The following is a 17,947-nucleotide window of genomic DNA, read 5'->3' as shown; positions in this document are numbered from 1 at the left end:
ATATCAAATCACAACAATAAGACAAGTAAGGATAACAATCACGTACAACTTGATTGACAAAGGTTGGAGATCAAGGTTTTAAACTCTGCAATAGCTGGGATAATCTCAAGCTTTAAGGACTGTTGGAGTTAATTCCATAGAGGCATCATAGCCAAATGCAGATTTACCCTGTTCCAAGCAAACTCTTGGGGACCTTAAGGACCAGTCACTAGAACAGGTGCCATAGGTACCAAAATTCCAATAATGATACATACAAGGAGGTAGCTTACCAATAAGGGCCTTCAAAATGAACAAATAGTGTTTGTTGCACCTCTCCATCAGCGAGGACCAAGCGGCCTTAATCGGATCAAAGGCAAGCAACTATGCTTCACAACTCAACCCTCAGGCGTTAAGGTGTTTTGGGAATGTTATTTTTCCTCAGAATTCTATCTTAGAATTCTACCTCCACTTTCAATGGCCGGCAGCGATTTTGACTGAAATCATTTTCGAAAGTTCAGTTCTCGAGAATTTCAATATCATTTTGTGAGATCGTAACACACCTACGGTAGCTATGTGAAAAGGGTCGAACGCAACTTCTCAGACGGTCACAAATTGGCTCTGACAATCTTCACTGATGCGCGTGCTCTTCAGCTTCCACTTTTCCTCCTCAGCCCCAGCGGTTATCAGCATCACATTGATCACCCCAACGAGCAACACGTTCCGCAGGAAAACAGTAAGAGCTAAAAACTATTTATTGGCATAACAGAAAGGCACCTTCTGCCCGACCGAACAATATCAGTTGATTTGATTCAATCAGCTGATATACACACAGTATCGACTGTGTACCTAATGACTATATCCAGTATGTTCAGATAAAGCCCTGCGGAAATATGTTCTGTTAGAGGTAGATGCACAAGACTTGCTGTGAGAACTGTTGAGACGTGGCTACACGAGACGCAGTGAAAGAAAACGTTGATTTCAGATATTTATCATACCTTGATTGGTAGACGAAACCACAGAAATACGTTTAACAATCATTTGAAATGCTTTGAAATTAAAAGGATTTACCCCCGAATCCAACTGTGGGTGATTTTGGATACACCTTAAACTGGTCCGTTGTTCAGGATCAAAACAGAATAATATGAATCATTAGACACAGGTTAGAGTTCAAGAGTTCAACCAATATGTCTTGTATTTATTGAAAGGTCAAAAAAATCATAATTACATTAATTAGGGGTGGTCCATGGATCACAGGCATCAATGACAAGTAGTAAATACAATATCAACTAAATCATTCTCAAGCCTTATAATATTTTCCACACAACGGTACCAAGCATTTGTTATAACTACTTGTAAAAAAATCACAGTTCGTTTCATATACCGGTTTTGGCGTCACGTTTCTGGTTCGGTACAGTTCAGGTTCAATAATAATAATAATAATATCTTAGATTTATATAGCGCCTTTCAGGAGACCCAAGGCGCTTAACAGGAGGGGGCAGCTAGGGGAAGGGGATCAGGGGAACAACGTAACAACAAAGTAAAAAAGGAAAGAAAAAAAAGAAAAGAGGGAAATCATCATAAATTGGTTAAAGAGGTGGGTTTTGAGTTGGGATTTGAAAGAGTGCAGGGATGAATGAATGAATGAATGAATGAAAACTTTATTTAACAGATTGCAGAATGGGTACAATACAGTACGGCTCAATACATACAATTGTTAAGGGGATGCAGACCTGAGAAAGACGTTTGTCTTGTTTCCATCAGGGTCCCCCATTTTCAATTCATATAGACATTTATGACATACACAACATACATGACATTTATGGCATAGGGACATATAGGTATTTAGTACTGATACATTTGTGACATAACGGTATTCAAATATACAGTACTGTTACCCCTAGATCCTGACAGAGTATATACATATGATGGGGAGGGGACTGTACATTAGGAGGGGGTGGGTGGGTGGGAGGGAAATATACATACGGCAGGGAGGGAATATATACATGCGGTGGTGAGGAGACTGTCTATTAGGAGGTGGTGGGGGTTTTGGGCATTTACGGTGGCCAGTTTCGAATTGCAGCCTCCCGTAGGTGCTCTTTAAGAGCGGTTTTGAATGTGGGCAGGGATTCACATTCCTTTACAGCTTTGGGTAGGGCGTTCCACATTGTTGTGGCATAATTGCGAAACGTGTTTAGTCCCTTGTTTGAGCCGAATCTGGGTTTAACATGATTTGTTGAGCTTCCTCTGGTGTAGTGGTTGTGGTATTCACTGACCTTTGGGAAGTATTTTGACATGTACATGGGCACCCCGGTCGTATAGTGTATCTTGTAGACCAGGCCCATTGCAAGTTGCTGTACTCTGTCGTCTACTCTAAGCCATCCTAGGTTGGCAAAGTGGGCAGGGGTGAGGTGGGTTCTGGGGTTCAGGTCAAGTAGTAGTCTGACCAGTTTGTTGATGTAGCACTAGTGATGCACCGATGTGAAAATTGTGGCCGATACCGATAACCGATATTAATATTGCTGTTCTGGCCGATACCGATATTTACCGATGTCGATATCTCTGTATAGAAAACATTTTTTTTTTTTTTTTTTTTTGATCTTTTTCCCCCTCCATTTTTTTCCTCTGATTTTCTCCCATCCCAATGTTAGTCGTATGCCAATTCCCAATCCCTTCCTGGTCGCTGCGCACTTACCCCCCACAGTCAGATCATCTGGGAGAGTGGAGGCTATCACGTGCTTCCTCCGACACACGTCCAGCCAATCACCGCTTCTTTTCACCTGGCAGCGCGGATTCTCACTGAGAGGGCGTAGCGTGTGGGAGGACCACACTATCCCCCTCAGGTCCTATCCGCGCTTAGCAGGCGCCCCGACCGAACTGTAGGAGTCGCTGTTTACAACGACCCGGACCCACCCCGCCAGCTTCTCCCACCCTCTAATACAGCCAATTGTATTAGTGCGGACGGCCAGCCAAGCTGGTGACAACCCCGGAGCTGTGAGTTGGATTCGAACAGGCGAATCCAGCTCACAGCTCCGGGGTTGGTGACGAACGCAATCTCCGCTCGGCCACCTAACCGCCAGTAGAAAACACTTTTTTATGATAATCAAATAAAGAGCTATTTTCCAAAACGCATAATTTTTTTTACTTTTGTAACTTATTTTCAGAAATGACTGATATTTTGAAACTATTTGAGGCCAAAACATGTACAAAAAAAAATAATTACATTTTATTTTTAATACTTTGATTTTTTTTAAATTTCGGTCCATATCGGCCCTATCTTGATATCGGACCGATACCGATGTCTAAAAAAACGGCCATATCGTCCGATATTATATCCGCGGCCGATATATTGTGCATCACTAAGCACTACGGATATTTGGAGGGAGGGAGTTCCAGAGGGTGGGTGCGGCAACCAATAAAGGTTTTCCTTCAATGCATTGAGCTGAAAGCATAAGGAACACATACTTGTCTATTGATTGATTGGTTGATGTCTTTATTGAAGCAATAAAACAAGGATTGTGCAATACAATACAAAGAATATTGATCAAAAGGATAAAAACACAATAAAGCCCTAGAGCTTGTTTCCATTGTGGTCCTTGTGAAGTGAAGTGAATGTAAGTGTGCATATGTGAGCGTGTGTGTGTGCGGGGAACATAAAACAAGATACAAGATCAGATCTACTTGACAAATTATTTGTTCATTATAGGTGGCTCTCATAAGGGGGCGTGCCTGAAGACGTTTTTTTGCTCTCATTCCGGTGTAATCAAAGAGTTGTCGGCAGTCTGGTATCTTTGCTCTGGAGGTCCATCCCTCTGTGTAGACCTAGAAGTGCAGCCTAGCCCTATATAATGAATGTGTTGGATAATTCTTTGACAATTCTGCCTCGTGTCTGTTCCAAGTTCAGAAATGACCTGTTGCTGAAGGGACTATGAGAGGAAATATTAACGTTGTGGCTTGACGTTATGCACTGGAATAACATATCCTGTGACTGCATTGGGCTGCATATGGCTCCTCCTCCTTTGTCTGGTTTCATCAACCTCAAGTCTGCCTCAACCAGGAATACTAGAGTTGTGGCAAGGGGGGACTGTACAATCCCTTTAAAAAAAGTGCATTTGGCCAGGCCGTCTTTTCATTTAGAGCATCCCACCAATGGAACTCAATACCTCAAACAATTAGAGTGTCCACATCATATCACTCATTCAAGTTCAGGGTTAAGGAATGGCTCATTGAAAACCAGCATTGTCAACACTGAGGTGTGTGAGTGTGTGTGTGTGTGTGTGTGTGTGTGTGTGTGTGTGTGTGTGTGTGTGTGTGTGTGTGTGTGTGTGTGTGTGTGTGTGTGTGTGTGTGTGTGTGTGTGTGTGTGTGTGTGTGTGTGTGTGTGTGTGTGTGTGTGTGTGTGTGTGTGTGTGTGTGTGTGTGTGTACACTGTATGTGTGGATATGGTGCGTTTGTCTATGCCTGGGTCTTCTAATATGTCATGTTGTGCTCTGTCCTTGTGTCCATGACTGTATTGTGCCCTGTATCCATGTATCCCTATCGTATGTTCTACTATTTTGTTTGTGTTTTTATTCTAATGTTATTTATCTTGCTTTTATTCTGTTTGTATTGCTAACCCTTTTTTACACAGGATTTTAGCCTGTACCTTCTGGCAGGGGCACTGACAATGGAAATTAGCCTTTTGGCAAAAATTGGGTGCATTTACGTTTTTAAAATGTTTTATTAACTCATTCAGCACCAATCACGGAAAAAGTCGGGTTAACACACCAACCGTTCAGCGCCAATCACGATAAAAGTCGGGTTTTAATCGTTATTTCTTTTATTAGCTATATCCATTCATTTTCATCCATCCAGCCTGATTATCATCGGGAATGGGTCTGAGCTTGCAAAAGGGCAAATACCGCCGCCTACGCCTTCCAGCCGGTATTGCACTCTATTAGAAATGGTGTAGTTTCTTTTCTGGGCCGATCTGATACTCCGGCAGGACTAGCGTTTACAACGTTACATCTGCGATGCTGACCCCCCCCTTCATATGCAATGCCGGGCAATGTGGGACGGACTTCCACGAGCAGTATTTGGAATGGCGATCAGATAATTGGATTATTTCTTTTGCATTACATCAGAGACCAGGTAAGGACTCTATATATAAAATCTTGCGTTGATCTGATATTTCTTTCTACCGTGATCGAAGCTGTCTGTGTGTGTGTGTGTGTGTGTGTGTGTGTGTGTGTGTGTGTGTGTGTGTGTGTGTGTGTGTGTGTGTGTGGCTGTTTACCGTTGGGTGCAGGAGGTGGGGGGGGGGGAGTGCCGCGCTATGAGGGCCATTTCATGTATGCACGAGGAAGGATAATAATCATAATCTAGCGTTGATTTCAGGAAGATTCGATAATCAGGCAAAAAATGACAACGTGTTTAGTGTATTCCACTAAAACGCTATTATTGCGTCTTTTCCTGGGATTACTAAGAATCACCAAAACTGTACTCATATTCAAAACGGTATAAAAAAGGAAATGTACAGATGAAAAAACAATCTGTTTTGTGCATGTTGACTGGAAGCAACTCACTGACAATCGACGGGTGTATTAGACCCATATCTATAATATAAGATATATTTTAAGCACTCGCAAATCTCGCAGTCTCCCCATTGATTAAAGCGATGGTGTTCTAGCGCCCCCTGGCTCATTAAGCGATGGTGCTGGATGAGTTAATGTACGCTGTCCCCCTTGAACAAATAAAGTAAACCTAAACCTAAACAATATAGTGTGCTATAAATAACAACATTAAGGATTTGGTTATGGAATTCTCCCTGTCGGAATCTAAATGCAGGGGTTGTTTTGTGTAAATACTTTGGGGAGAAGGAGTTGATTTTGCCTGCCCGGATCTCTCCTTGTGCTGGTAACAGACTGAGGCGATTCAAACTGACCCATAACGTTAAATGTATTGGCGCTTGAATATACCTTGCATACAAGTCGCTGTTTAATCCATCTCTATCATAGACAAAACTAAATCTGTAATGTGCCCAAAAAGCAGGCTTAAACAATGCTGGAAAATATTATGTGATATAGCTCGTCTTGTCCCCTTACCAGTAGCCTAATAGCCATTTCCTAGACAAACTGACTGACACAGCTGCACTCACCACCTCGCCTGGACAAACTAAAAGGTCCCACTCGGTTTTGGGTTTAACCTCTTATCCATCAGGGGGAAAATGGGGCTAGTTTTGAATAACATGCCTGACGATTGCATACCCAAAATAATTTGTGATTTATTCTCGAACCACTTATAGCACATGCAGTCTGGTCTCTTTTGAATGGAAACATTCTGAACCTTCTTCCACAACAAGAATCACTCTGTGCTAATGTGCTAATGTAATAGAGTTACAGAGGTTTGAACACACTGAAATACAAGTTTTGTTTACTCACGTTTTTGTTAACTTGTTGCCAGATGCCTGTTTTTGAGTTATAGCTGCTGAGAGGTAGGAGCTGGAAAACATAACGACAGGTTATGTATATAACCTAGTTATATGAGTACTGGCTAAGCGTCCCGCTCTTAAGCCATACCGAGATATACCTCATCTCATGTACCTAGTGTACTCCATCAACGAATAAAACCAATACACCCAGCACCTGCCAAGCCCCGCCCTACTGCCGTACTATATAGTACTAGGCGTGGCCACCACTCACTCTTCCTCGGAAAATCGTTTCCAAAGAAAAGTTTCCCCAAGGGAACTCAGGGCACGCTAAGAGCGGGACGCTTAGCCAGTACTCATATAACTAGGTTATATACATAACCTGTCGTTATATACTCGTACTGGCATCGCGTCCCGCTCTTAAGCCATACCGAGATATGGGGTAGAGCGGACGCGAGGCCCGACAAATGCACCCCCTGAGGACCCGTAAGCCCACATCAGGGGGGAGGGGAGTCCCGTCACCCCACTCTTCCTAATGAAGAGGGGGCGGCAGTCAACTCCACCGAGCGCGAACAAGAGGGAACTAGAACCTCTTGAACGCACAGCACAGGCGGAACCACGTGTGACACAACACATTGTGGCCCACACCCACACACGCCTGCTACCCTACCAAAGGACGGGAAGCAGGAGAGGCCACAGACCTCAGAACCGCCTGGGAGACAGAACCCCCGGTCATGTCCATGAGGTAAAACCTTACGAAGGGACCCGGTGAGGACCATGAAGCCGCAGCACAGATGTCCTCCACCGAGGCCCCACCCAGGAGAGTGGCAGAGGCCGCCACCCCACAAGTGGAGTGCGCCCTGACGCCCCCAGGGGGAGCCAACCCGGCCAACGTGAAGCAAAGGGCAATGCCCTCGCACAACCAATGGGACAGGCGCTGTTTCGACAGTGCCTTACCAGCACGAGAGCCACCATAACAGACAAAGAGCTGATCGGTAGCCCTGAGGCCCTGAGTACGGCTGAGGTAAACCCCCAAGCCCGGACATGACAGGTGAAGGCCCGCCTCCAACTCGCTAGCGTGAGGAGGCGGATGAAACGCCTGAACCATAATATCCCTGGAGCGGAAAGAACTCCGGATATTTTTAGGCACAAAGGCTGGATTAGGCCGCAGAGTGGCACCGCTATTGGAACGAAAAGACAGGCACTCTGGCCGTACCGAGAGAGCACAAAGCACACCCACGTGTTTTAGCGGAAGTGATGGCCAGCAAGAACGCAGTCTTGAACGACAGCCGTTCCAACAGCGCTTGCTCAAGAGGCTCAAACGGGGCCAAGGACAACCGACGAGGACCAATTGAAGATCCCAGTTCGGAGCCAAAGAGCGTTTCACCGGCTTAAGGCGTCAAACGCCAAGCAGGAAACGCTTCACAAGAGGGTGGCCTTACACCACTCTTGGAAAATACGCCACCTACCCGCGTAACCTGCGATAGTGGAGGGAGCATGCGCGTTCCGGATGGTACCAACCACAGAAGGATCCATCCTCTCCAGACTCACCCTCTCACCAGCCAACCCACCAGCAGCTGGCCCAGCACAGGGAACTAACACAGAGACCCGTGCGCTTGAGAGAGGGCCCGTGATGACCAAGGAACATGCCATGACGGGATACCAAGAGCTGGATCAGGACCGGGAACCACACATCTGCGCCCCAGTCCGGCGCAATCAGGATCAAGGACCTGCGCTCCTCAACGTACCCGCCCCAACAACTGACCTAACAGATGTATGGGGGAAAGAATCCTAGGCGGCACGGCATCGGTCCCAGACCTGCCTGACTATGTCCGGACGTAATCCCCACCCGTCAGGGTGAGGACCGCCCGCGACATTACACCTGTACCCACATTCACCCTGCCGGGGATGTGGAGAGCCCTCAGGCCGCGCAGATGGAGAATGCCCATAGCCAGCCGCCCGCTGCCCGGTGCAGATGGGGGAGCGTACTCCTCCCTGTCTGTCGATATACGACACTGACGTCGTATTGTCCGTCCTGATCAACACCGTTTGAGGACCAGAAGGACCGCTTTCAATACCAACACATTGAACGTAGCGCAGACCGGGCAGCATGGCTTGCCAGCTGCCCCCTACTGCGTTGGCCCGACAGCGAGGGAGGTGTTGGTGAAAAACGTGACATGTGACAGCCTACTGCCCATGGGGACCCCCCTGGTGAGGACCCCAGGCCCTCCCCAGGGGCGAGGTCCCCCAGTACTGACACGGGAACTGTAGCCGCTTCCACTTGCCTCTCACCGGGTCTATTTCCATACTGGAAAAAAACCACCTCCGTAACCTCCTCCTGGGGTGAAGAGGAGGCCAAGAGGGACCACGGAATGAACAGATGCCATCATACCGAGCAGGCGTATCACGGACAGCGCCGTAACCGTCCTAGGACAGAACCTCCCGAGCGTGTCGACAACACGCTCTGAGAGGGATGCCCATAGCACTCCACCCGTTGACTGGGAAGAGGAGTACTCTACTTCCAGTCTACAGCAAACCCCAGGCTGGTAGGAACCTGCCTGGTACGAGACCTGACGATCCACCTTGACCGCCAAGGACCAGAACGTCGTCAGGGCAGAATACACTTCGTAACCCCTGACGACGCAGAGGCCCCAGTGCGGCCTCCACGCACTTGGTGTAGATGCGGGGAGCCAGAGAAAAGCCGAACGGCAGCCTCTGGTACTCATATGCTAACCCTACAAAGGAAGCGTAGGTAAGCCCTAGGATGGAAGATCGGGGATGCGAATACGCATCCTACAGGTCTATGGAGGACAGTGTTCAACCTGACAGTGTTCAACAGGTAGGAGATGATCCAAAAAATGCTGAACCTTCCCATGGGACAGGTCCAGCATGGGTCTGACACCCCCCCTCCCGATTTCTCAGGCACCAGAGAACACCGGGAGGAAAACACCACGACGATGGCTTGCTTCGTCCACAGAGATTGGATCTCGTTGACCAGAGCTGTCACTGCTGGTGACCCTGACAATAGGGTCTGTACCAAACCCGAAAACGGGTGGGGTTGTGTAAATACAAGTCCCCGCCTCAGCGTTCTCTCCATCCACCTCGACATATGGTACTGCTGTAGCCATATGTGATGACACTCCCAACGCAACCGCCGCCATGTGGCGCAGGTCCGCTAGGAACTGTAGATAGGCGGCCCGGTCCCACCCGCTGTGCGTAGCCAACCCTGGACCCGTGCGAGCAGAGCGTTCCGTGTCAGGACATCTGACTCTGACACTACCCATGAGGCAATCGCACCCAAGGGGGGACCTCGACAGAAAGGGCCGGTTTGATACGGGGGAAGCTGACATCAGTTCTAGGTGACAAAAGCTCCCCCACTGAACACCCCTCCAGAACATGCTGAGGAGTTGCAAGGTGTGAGGCCCCCATGGGTTCCTACACACCGTAGCCCTGCAGTGATATTACTACCACCCAAATCACGCGCGCCTGCGAGACCACTGCCAATCTTTCAGGAGTGGGAGGCACCAACATGATACCTGGCCTGGCGAAGGCGAGGTCGGGGAAGCCCGCACTGTGTGCCTCAAAAAGGTTTCGAGCCCCCCTGCTGACAACACTTATAGTTGACAGACGTAACACCAGGCTCAACCACACACAGCTTATGGTGTGGGAGCCGCTTGACAGCACAACATTCTCACGGACAGACCCAGGCTCAGCCATCAACTGGGTGTCAGCCCCTGTCCCCATGAGAAGCGAAAAGTGGGGCCGCATGCGCTTCAACAAAGGCACGCGGCCCGCAGCCAAAGGAAACAATCAGAGCCCCTTTTCCGCTGGTGTTGGGGGAGGAAGTGATCGGAGAGCGGGCTGCTCGCGGCAGGACGGCGACGGCTTGTATATTCCAAGCAGAGCTCATCCAACATGGCCGATCCCTCGGCCGCGAAGGCTGTCGGCCTTGTGGACACCTGTCGATTCCACGCCCAGGATACCTCTGGCGGGGGAAAACATGGCCGCCTGTCGAGGGCCTCGTCATCGCCACTGACAAGGCCGTGCTCTCTCTTCTTCTGGCTGCGCAGTGTGAGGCGGTGTGGGGCCTAGGACAATACCGCCCGCGCTCCAGCGGAAGACCAAGATCCTCTGCGGAGAGGGGAGCCCTGAGCGGTTATAGCTTGCGGCTAGGTCAAAGCTAATAACGTCAACAACCTCGCGCGATGTGTCAACGTCGGCTGGCCCTCAAGGCCCCGCCACCAGACACCATTTTCTGATAGAAAAAACAGCAATTCGAAACAGTTACTAATCGCTGCCAATTCCATACCGTGGCGGTACAGGCTTTAGCAGCCCACCAGCCACTCGCCGGGCCGACCCACCTCATGGCGTCGGCCGGGCGGGGCACTGTTTCAACATGTCAAAAGCAAAGGACTGATGCTAACACGGAGCACCAGTGGTGGTTGCAACCAGCAACCTCCACTGTGGTGTGCACCATGAAGGGGTTAATTAATAAATGAACTAACACCACGAATATACTGTAGAATGGGCAAGCCCATGCACACAACGTTAAGGGGATGCGGACCAGAGAGAACCAGTCCCGCATTCATTCATAATATTCACAACAGCACACCAGCCCTAGACCTCAGCCCATTTACCCATGAAAGGTAAACAAAGCCCCCCCCGCAATACTCCCCCAGTAGACACCGATTGACAGTCAGCATGAATGGTTGAGAGGAGGGAAGACTGTAGTATAGACAGACATTCCCGTAGCAGAGAGACAGAACAGAAACAGTAGCCCAATATAGCATAGCGTTAGCCGCGCGCTCCAGGATAACGGGGAAAACAACAACGTTTACCCAGATATCCCGCCGCTTGCGCCAATACACAACTCGGTTGTCTCTCGGGACAACTCGAGCACATCACAAACGCCAGCATTGTCATGCCTAGTGACATCCCACAGCGGGGAACAGTAGAACAGTGACCCAGCATTTATAGCATTTAGTATTAGCAACGCGCTCCAGGACAGCCTGGGAAACATCCACTCAGAGGGACATTTATCCAAACATCCTGCCCCTGGCGCAAATATACAACTCACAACAAGCAGCATTTACTAACACCAGCGATAATGCCTAGTGGCGCAAGTCCTACCTTGTGCGAGGTAGCTCGCTAGCTACACCTCACACGCTGTCCCTCTGTCTTCTGTCAACAAGACAACGAGACTACAGAACTCGACGCTGAAAAGCATCGAAATGCATCCCGCTGCAGAGTCGCAGAACCCATACAAGCGCCGCCAGAACATGCCGCGAAGATTTCAGGGGTAGGCAAATCTTCGGTAAGCACTCAACCTAATTTCTCTAAACTTTTTCATATCAACTAGTTGCATAGGGTGTCATGCATCCGCTATGATGGAAACGAAAATAGAGGAAGAGTGAGTGGTGGCCACGCCTAGTACTATATAGTACGGCAGTAGGGCGGGGCTTGGCAGGTGCTGGGTGTATTGGTTTTATTCGTTGATGGAGTACACTAGGTACATGCGATGAGGTATATCTTGGTATGGCTTAAGAGCGGGACGCGATGCCAGTACGAGTATATAACGGTTCCATAGTCTGAAGTCTTATCTAGTACAGATTCAAAGTTGATAATTGTTCTTTTACACATGTTTTTGTAATGTGTGTACCGGCAATAATTCGGCATGATTATCCAAAATGGCCGTCCGCTGTCATTCATTCAGACGCGTGAGTCAAAACAAAGAACTTGTTGGTTCAAGTTTCTTTAATAGTTGTCATACAGAAGTACAGAATACTTTTATACAAAATGCTTCTTACTGTTACGCTCCAGAGACTGTGCTAGACAAGATAAGTATGAAATAAAATAGTATAGCATGTAAAATAGAAGTAAAAATAGAGGTCACAGTGTTTAGTATAGACATATGTACAATGTTCGATGCAGAATAGAAGTAACTGAGTTACCATACAATATACAATATACTATGCAATGTAATAATATACAATATTATATAGTGCAGAGCAGAAATGGGATGAGGTACAATTTAGGTACAATTTACAGTAAGGTGTACGAGTTGTAGTGCAAATCCTTTACCAATAAATATAAAGTGTGTTTAGGTGATCTAAAGTGTGGAGAGTGGGTGCTGCAGTGTGTTGTTTGTTTAAGTGAGTGTGTGCGTGTGGGTGTGTGTGCTGTGTGCATTTGATGGTTGTTGCATAGTGTTTATTGTTCGTTGAGCAGCCTGATGGCCTGGGGATAGAAGCTTCTTCTGAGTCTTTCTGTGCTCGCCTTAAGACTCCGGTATCGCTTGCCTGACCGCAGCAGTTCAAAGAGGCAGTTGTTTGGGTGGCTGGAGTCCTTGATGATTCTCTTAGCCTTCCCCCTGCACCGCTTGTTGTAAATGTTCTGGAGGGTGGGAAGCCCCCCTCCAATTGTGCGTTCGGCTGAACGTGTCACTCTTCGTAGTCTGCTACGGTCTTGTGCAGTGCTATTCCCAAACCAGGAGGTGATGTTGCCAGTCAGGATGCTCTCTATTGTACATGAGTAGAAGTTCCTAAGGATCTTCTGACTGACTTGGAACTTCCTTAGGCGCCTGAGGAAGTAGAGGCGTTGTCGTGCCTTCTTCACAACACTGTCAATGTGTGTGGTCCATGTCAAGTCCTCGGATATGTGGGCTCCGAGGTACTTGAAACTGTTCACTCTCTCAACCGGTGCCCCGTCGATGCTGAGGGGGCTGTAGTCCTTGACCCCCGACCTCCTGAAGTCCACAATCATCACTTTTGTTTTGCTGACGTTCAGGGACAGGCAGTTCTCCTGACACCACTGTGACAGATTCTCTACCTCTTCCAGGTAGGCCCTCTCGTCGTTGGCAGAGATCAGGCCCACCACTACTGTGTCATCAGCAAATTTGATGATTGTGTTGTTGTTCCGCTGTGCCAAGCAGTCATGTGTGTACAGGGAGTAGAGGAGGGGGCTCAGAACACAGCCCTGGGGGGCCCCTATGTTGAGCGTGATGGATGAGGAGGTGCAGTTGCCTGCTCTTACCACCTGGGGTCTGCCCGTCAGGAAGTCCAAGACCCACTGGCAGAGGTCATAGTTCAAGCCCAGGTCCCTGAGCTTGGCTATGAGTTTGGAGGGGACTATGGTATTGAATGCTGAGCTGTAGTCGATGAACAGCATTCTCACATAGTTCCCCTGCCTCTTGTCCAGGTGTGATGCTGCTGTGTGCAGCACATGGGCTATGGCATCCTCCGTGGATCTGTTAGGGCGGTATGCAAGTTGCAGGGGGTCCAGGTTGATGGGGAGGGAGGAACAGATGTAGCCCTTCACTAGCTTCTCAAAGCACTTCATGGCTATGGAGGTGAGGGCTACAGGGCGGTAGTCGTTGAGGCAAGCGGGCGTAGATTTTTTGGGTACAGGGATGATGGTGGACTTCTTCAGACAGGAGGGGATGACAGCCTGTTCTAAGGACAGGTTAAAGATGTCAGTGAATACCGGGGCCAGTTGGTCGGCACAGACCTTTAGGACGCGGCCGGGGATGCCGTCCGGTCCTGCTGCCTTCCTGATATTCACTTTTTTAAAGGTCCGCCTCACCTCATGCTCGGTTACCCTGAACACTGAGTCTCCATCAGCAGACTCCCCCCCCCCCATTGCCGTGGTTTGTAGGCTGGTGTTGTTATTCACAGCCTCAAACCTTGCATAGAAGTTATTGAGATCATTTGCTAAGGAGATGTCACTGTTCAGTTTGAGGGAGGTGCCTTTGTAATCTGTCATTGTTCTGAGGCCCTGCCACATACCTCTAGAGTCAGCCTGTTCAAACTGAAGTTCAACTTTATCCCTGTAACGCCGTTTTGCCTCTATTACTGCTCTCCTGACGTTGTATCTTGCCGTCTTGTGTTCTTCCATGTTGCCTGTCACCAGCCCGGTGTTGTAGGCTGAGGTGCGCACTTTCAGAGCCTCACGGACGGATTTATCTACCCAGGGCTTTTGATTTGGGTAGATTCTAATTGTGGTAGAGGGGATTGTTTCTTCTACCAGAGTACAGACAAAGTCAAGCACCGTTTCAGTGTATTCGTTAATATTGGCTGTGTTATCACGGAATACACTCCAGTCTGTGCATTCAAGTGCAGCTTGGAGTGTCTCCTCTGACGTCACAGTCCAACGCTTAACCTCTCGCGATACTACCGGCGTTGGTCTTATTCTACCCCTTTGTCGTTGCAATCAGCCCTCGCGTGGGATACCGTTGGCTCCAGAATTTCATTGGCTACAAAGACAGTCAATCATTTTCACCATCAGAGGTGACTGGTCTGTTCAGGACCAGGCCAAACCGGACGTGGTCACTTGTCCGAATGTCTTGTCAAATGACGCTAGCCGGTTATTTGCAATAGGTCGAGTATGGTGTCAATCGAATGGCGGAAAATTTGACTTTCCAACAATGTATTGCGACAGAGTACAGCAACTTGCAATGGGCCTGGTCTACAAGATACACTACATGACCAAGGTACCCATGTACATGTCAAAATACTTCCCAAAGGTCAGTGAATACCACGATCACAACACCAGAGGGAGCTCCACAAATCATGTTAAACCCAGATTCGGCTCAAACAAGGGACTAAACACGTTTCGCAATTATGCCACATCAATGTGGAACGCCCTACCCAAAGCTGTAAAGGAATGTGAATCACTACCCACTTTTAAAAACACTCTAAAAAAACACCTACTTGGAGACTGCAATTCGAAACTGGCCCCTGTAAATGTCCTAACACAACCCCCTCCAATGTACAGTAAATTACCAAGTATGGTCTTGTCAATATTCCAATGTACAGTTTTGCTTGTACAGTTGTACAGTGTCCCCCACCCACCCCTCCTACCCAACCCCCCCGCCCCCCCCCCCCCCAGTCCTACCAACCCCCCCTCCCCCCCCACCCCCCGCCCCCCTCCAACCACCTCCAATTTACAGTCCCCCCCCATCCACCTACCCAACCTCCTCCAATGTACAGTTTCTACGTCAAATGTATATAATCTTTTTCTGGACTCTTTTCGTATCACAAACAGTACTGTATTTGCAAATCTGGTATGTCATAAATGTATAGATGTAGCAGTACTGTCTATCTGTATGTCATGTATGTCATATATGTTACGATGAATTGAAAATGGGGGACCCTGATGTAAACAAGACGAAAGTCTTTCTCTGTCTGCATCCCCTTAACAATTGTATGTATTGAGCTGTACTGTACTGTACCCATTCTGCAATCTGTTAATAAAGTTTTCAATCAATCAATCAATCAGTATTGGTTGATGGGGAAAAACGCAGCTCGAAGCTGAAAGATGAGGGCAAAGTAGCATGACGGCCCGCAGGCCGGCCGTCCGTCCGATGTTTTATTAAATGCAGGGAGCATGAATTACTAATGTTAACTGAACTTAGTATTCATTATTCTTAGTGTTGTATGACAGTAAATGGAAATAGTCAATTATACAGTTATACAGACAAAGGCACTCCATACACAAGAGTGTATCCAGGAGTGATGTATTATACGCTACAGCAAAGGGTTCCACTGTACCAAACTAAACCCAATGGTCTCTAGGTAGAGGAGTCGACTCTCCAGCACTACCTCTATCAGGGGTAGGCAACCCTAGGCACGCGTGCCTGCATAGGCACGCGGGGGGCATTTGCATAGACACAGGGGGCAGCAGTATTAAAAAAAAAAAAAAAAAAAAAAAACGTTTTTTTTTTTTTGCTCTGAATATTATAGTGAGATATTTTGCACTGTTTGTCGCATTTATCTTGTTGAAATTCTCCCACAGGTTCTTTTTACTACCACATATTTAATTGAGACCCTTTATTTGTTTATTATTTCAATTTAGCTGGAAATACATTGCTACATCATTCAGTAACATTTGCAGAGCCTTATAACAAAAACATTATTACGGTCACCATTGTGACCAGTGGGATTAATCAACACATTTTATTATTTATTTTTCTATTTCATTGAACATTGCACATGTTAAAAGCCATTTTTTTACTCAAAATATGAGTATTACCAAGTCAAACTTGTGTTCTTAAAACAATGACAATAAACATAGTTTTATTAGGTTGAAATAATGTGGTTGTGTACTTATTTTTCTGTTAACTTATTATGGATTGAAAACTGAAAACCTTAATGCACAGTAACTGAACTCATATTTTTAAGTTTTTACAGTGTTTTTACAGTGTAGTCTTGCGATCAATCAAAACTTATTTACACGATATACCTCACATTCACCCTCCATTCACATCCTGGTGTTCTCCATTAGGCCTGTAGGTGGAGCTATGACAGCACACGTACAGTACACACACCGATGGTGTGTGATGTGTCCAAAAATGAATGGGCAAATGTGAGTGAAATGGTCGCACTGTATGCAGCTGTTTGTCTGCAGCTGTTTGTCTGCATTGCATTCCCCCCCCCCCCCCAACTCAGATTTAGGGTTGATACAACCATCATAATAATATTGTTAATAATAACAATAATGATGTAATAATGTAAAAATTATCATTAAAAATACCTGATTATGAGAAAAAAAAATTACGATGCATGGAATATTGTTGAGGCACACTAGTTACAACTATATTTCAAACAGGCACTCCATGTCAAAAAGGTTGCTGACCCCATAGTGACTCTTTAGACTGTAGAGGAGTCGACTCTCCAGCACTACCTCTAGATAGTGACTCTTTAGACTGTAGAGGAGTCGACTCTCCAGCACTACCTCTAGATAGTGACTCTTTAGACTGTAGAGGAGTCGACTCTCCAGCACTACCTCTAGATAGTGACTCTTTAGACTGTAGAGGAGTCGACTCTCCAGCACTACCTCTAGATAGTGACTCTTTAGACTGTAGAGGAGTCGACTCTCCAGCACTACCTCTAGATAGTGACTCTTTAGACTGTAGAGGAGTCGACTCTCCAGCACTACCTCTAGATAGTGACTCTTTAGACTGTAGAGGAGTCGACTCTCCAGCACTACCTCTAGATAGTGACTCTTTAGACTGTAGAGGAGTCGACTCTCCAGCACTACCTCTAGATAGTGACTCTTTAGACTGTAGAGGAGTCGACTCTCCAGCACTACCTCTAGATAGTGACTCTTTACTCTTTAGACTGTAGAGGAGTCGACTCTCCAGCACTACTAGAGAGAGAGAGAGAGAGAGAGAGAGAGAGAGAGAGAGAGAGAGAGAGAGAGAGAGAGAGAGAGAGAGACAGAGATGTATACATTTTATTCTTTTAAAAAGTCTCAGGGGAATATTGTGTAGATCAATGTATAATTGTCAGTACTGTGCAAAGAAAAAGCTGTAGAATAAAATTGTTCTTTCTAGACTATAATATTTAGACTAATCTAGACGAATATGTGTATCAATAATTATGAAAATGTGAAATACCTAAACAATTGGTGTTTTCATGCTAAATTAAATAATTGACAACCTCTTGTGACCAATGAAAAGGATATGAGAACAACCTCATTAAAAACACACTTCTTCAATCAATATCTGAAATGAAAGGAAGAAAAAAAAGAGTTAACCTTTTACTATTATGCACTCTGCAACTAAGG

General features: G+C 46.9%; 1 protein-coding gene across 2 annotated transcripts in view; it reads left to right on the top strand.

The window, feature by feature from the left end:
* Window positions 1–17,947, top strand: part of ldb2a (LIM domain binding 2a) — a 164,041-nt gene that overhangs the window by 10,697 nt on the left and 135,397 nt on the right. The gene's annotated exons all lie outside the window — the stretch shown is intronic.

The sequence above is a fragment of the Notolepis coatsorum genome (assembly GCF_963971535.1).
Source record: "Notolepis coatsorum genome assembly, chromosome: 16".
Classification (NCBI taxonomy): domain Eukaryota; kingdom Metazoa; phylum Chordata; class Actinopteri; order Aulopiformes; family Paralepididae; genus Notolepis; species Notolepis coatsorum.
This window is presented reverse-complemented; position numbering and strand designations above follow the sequence as displayed.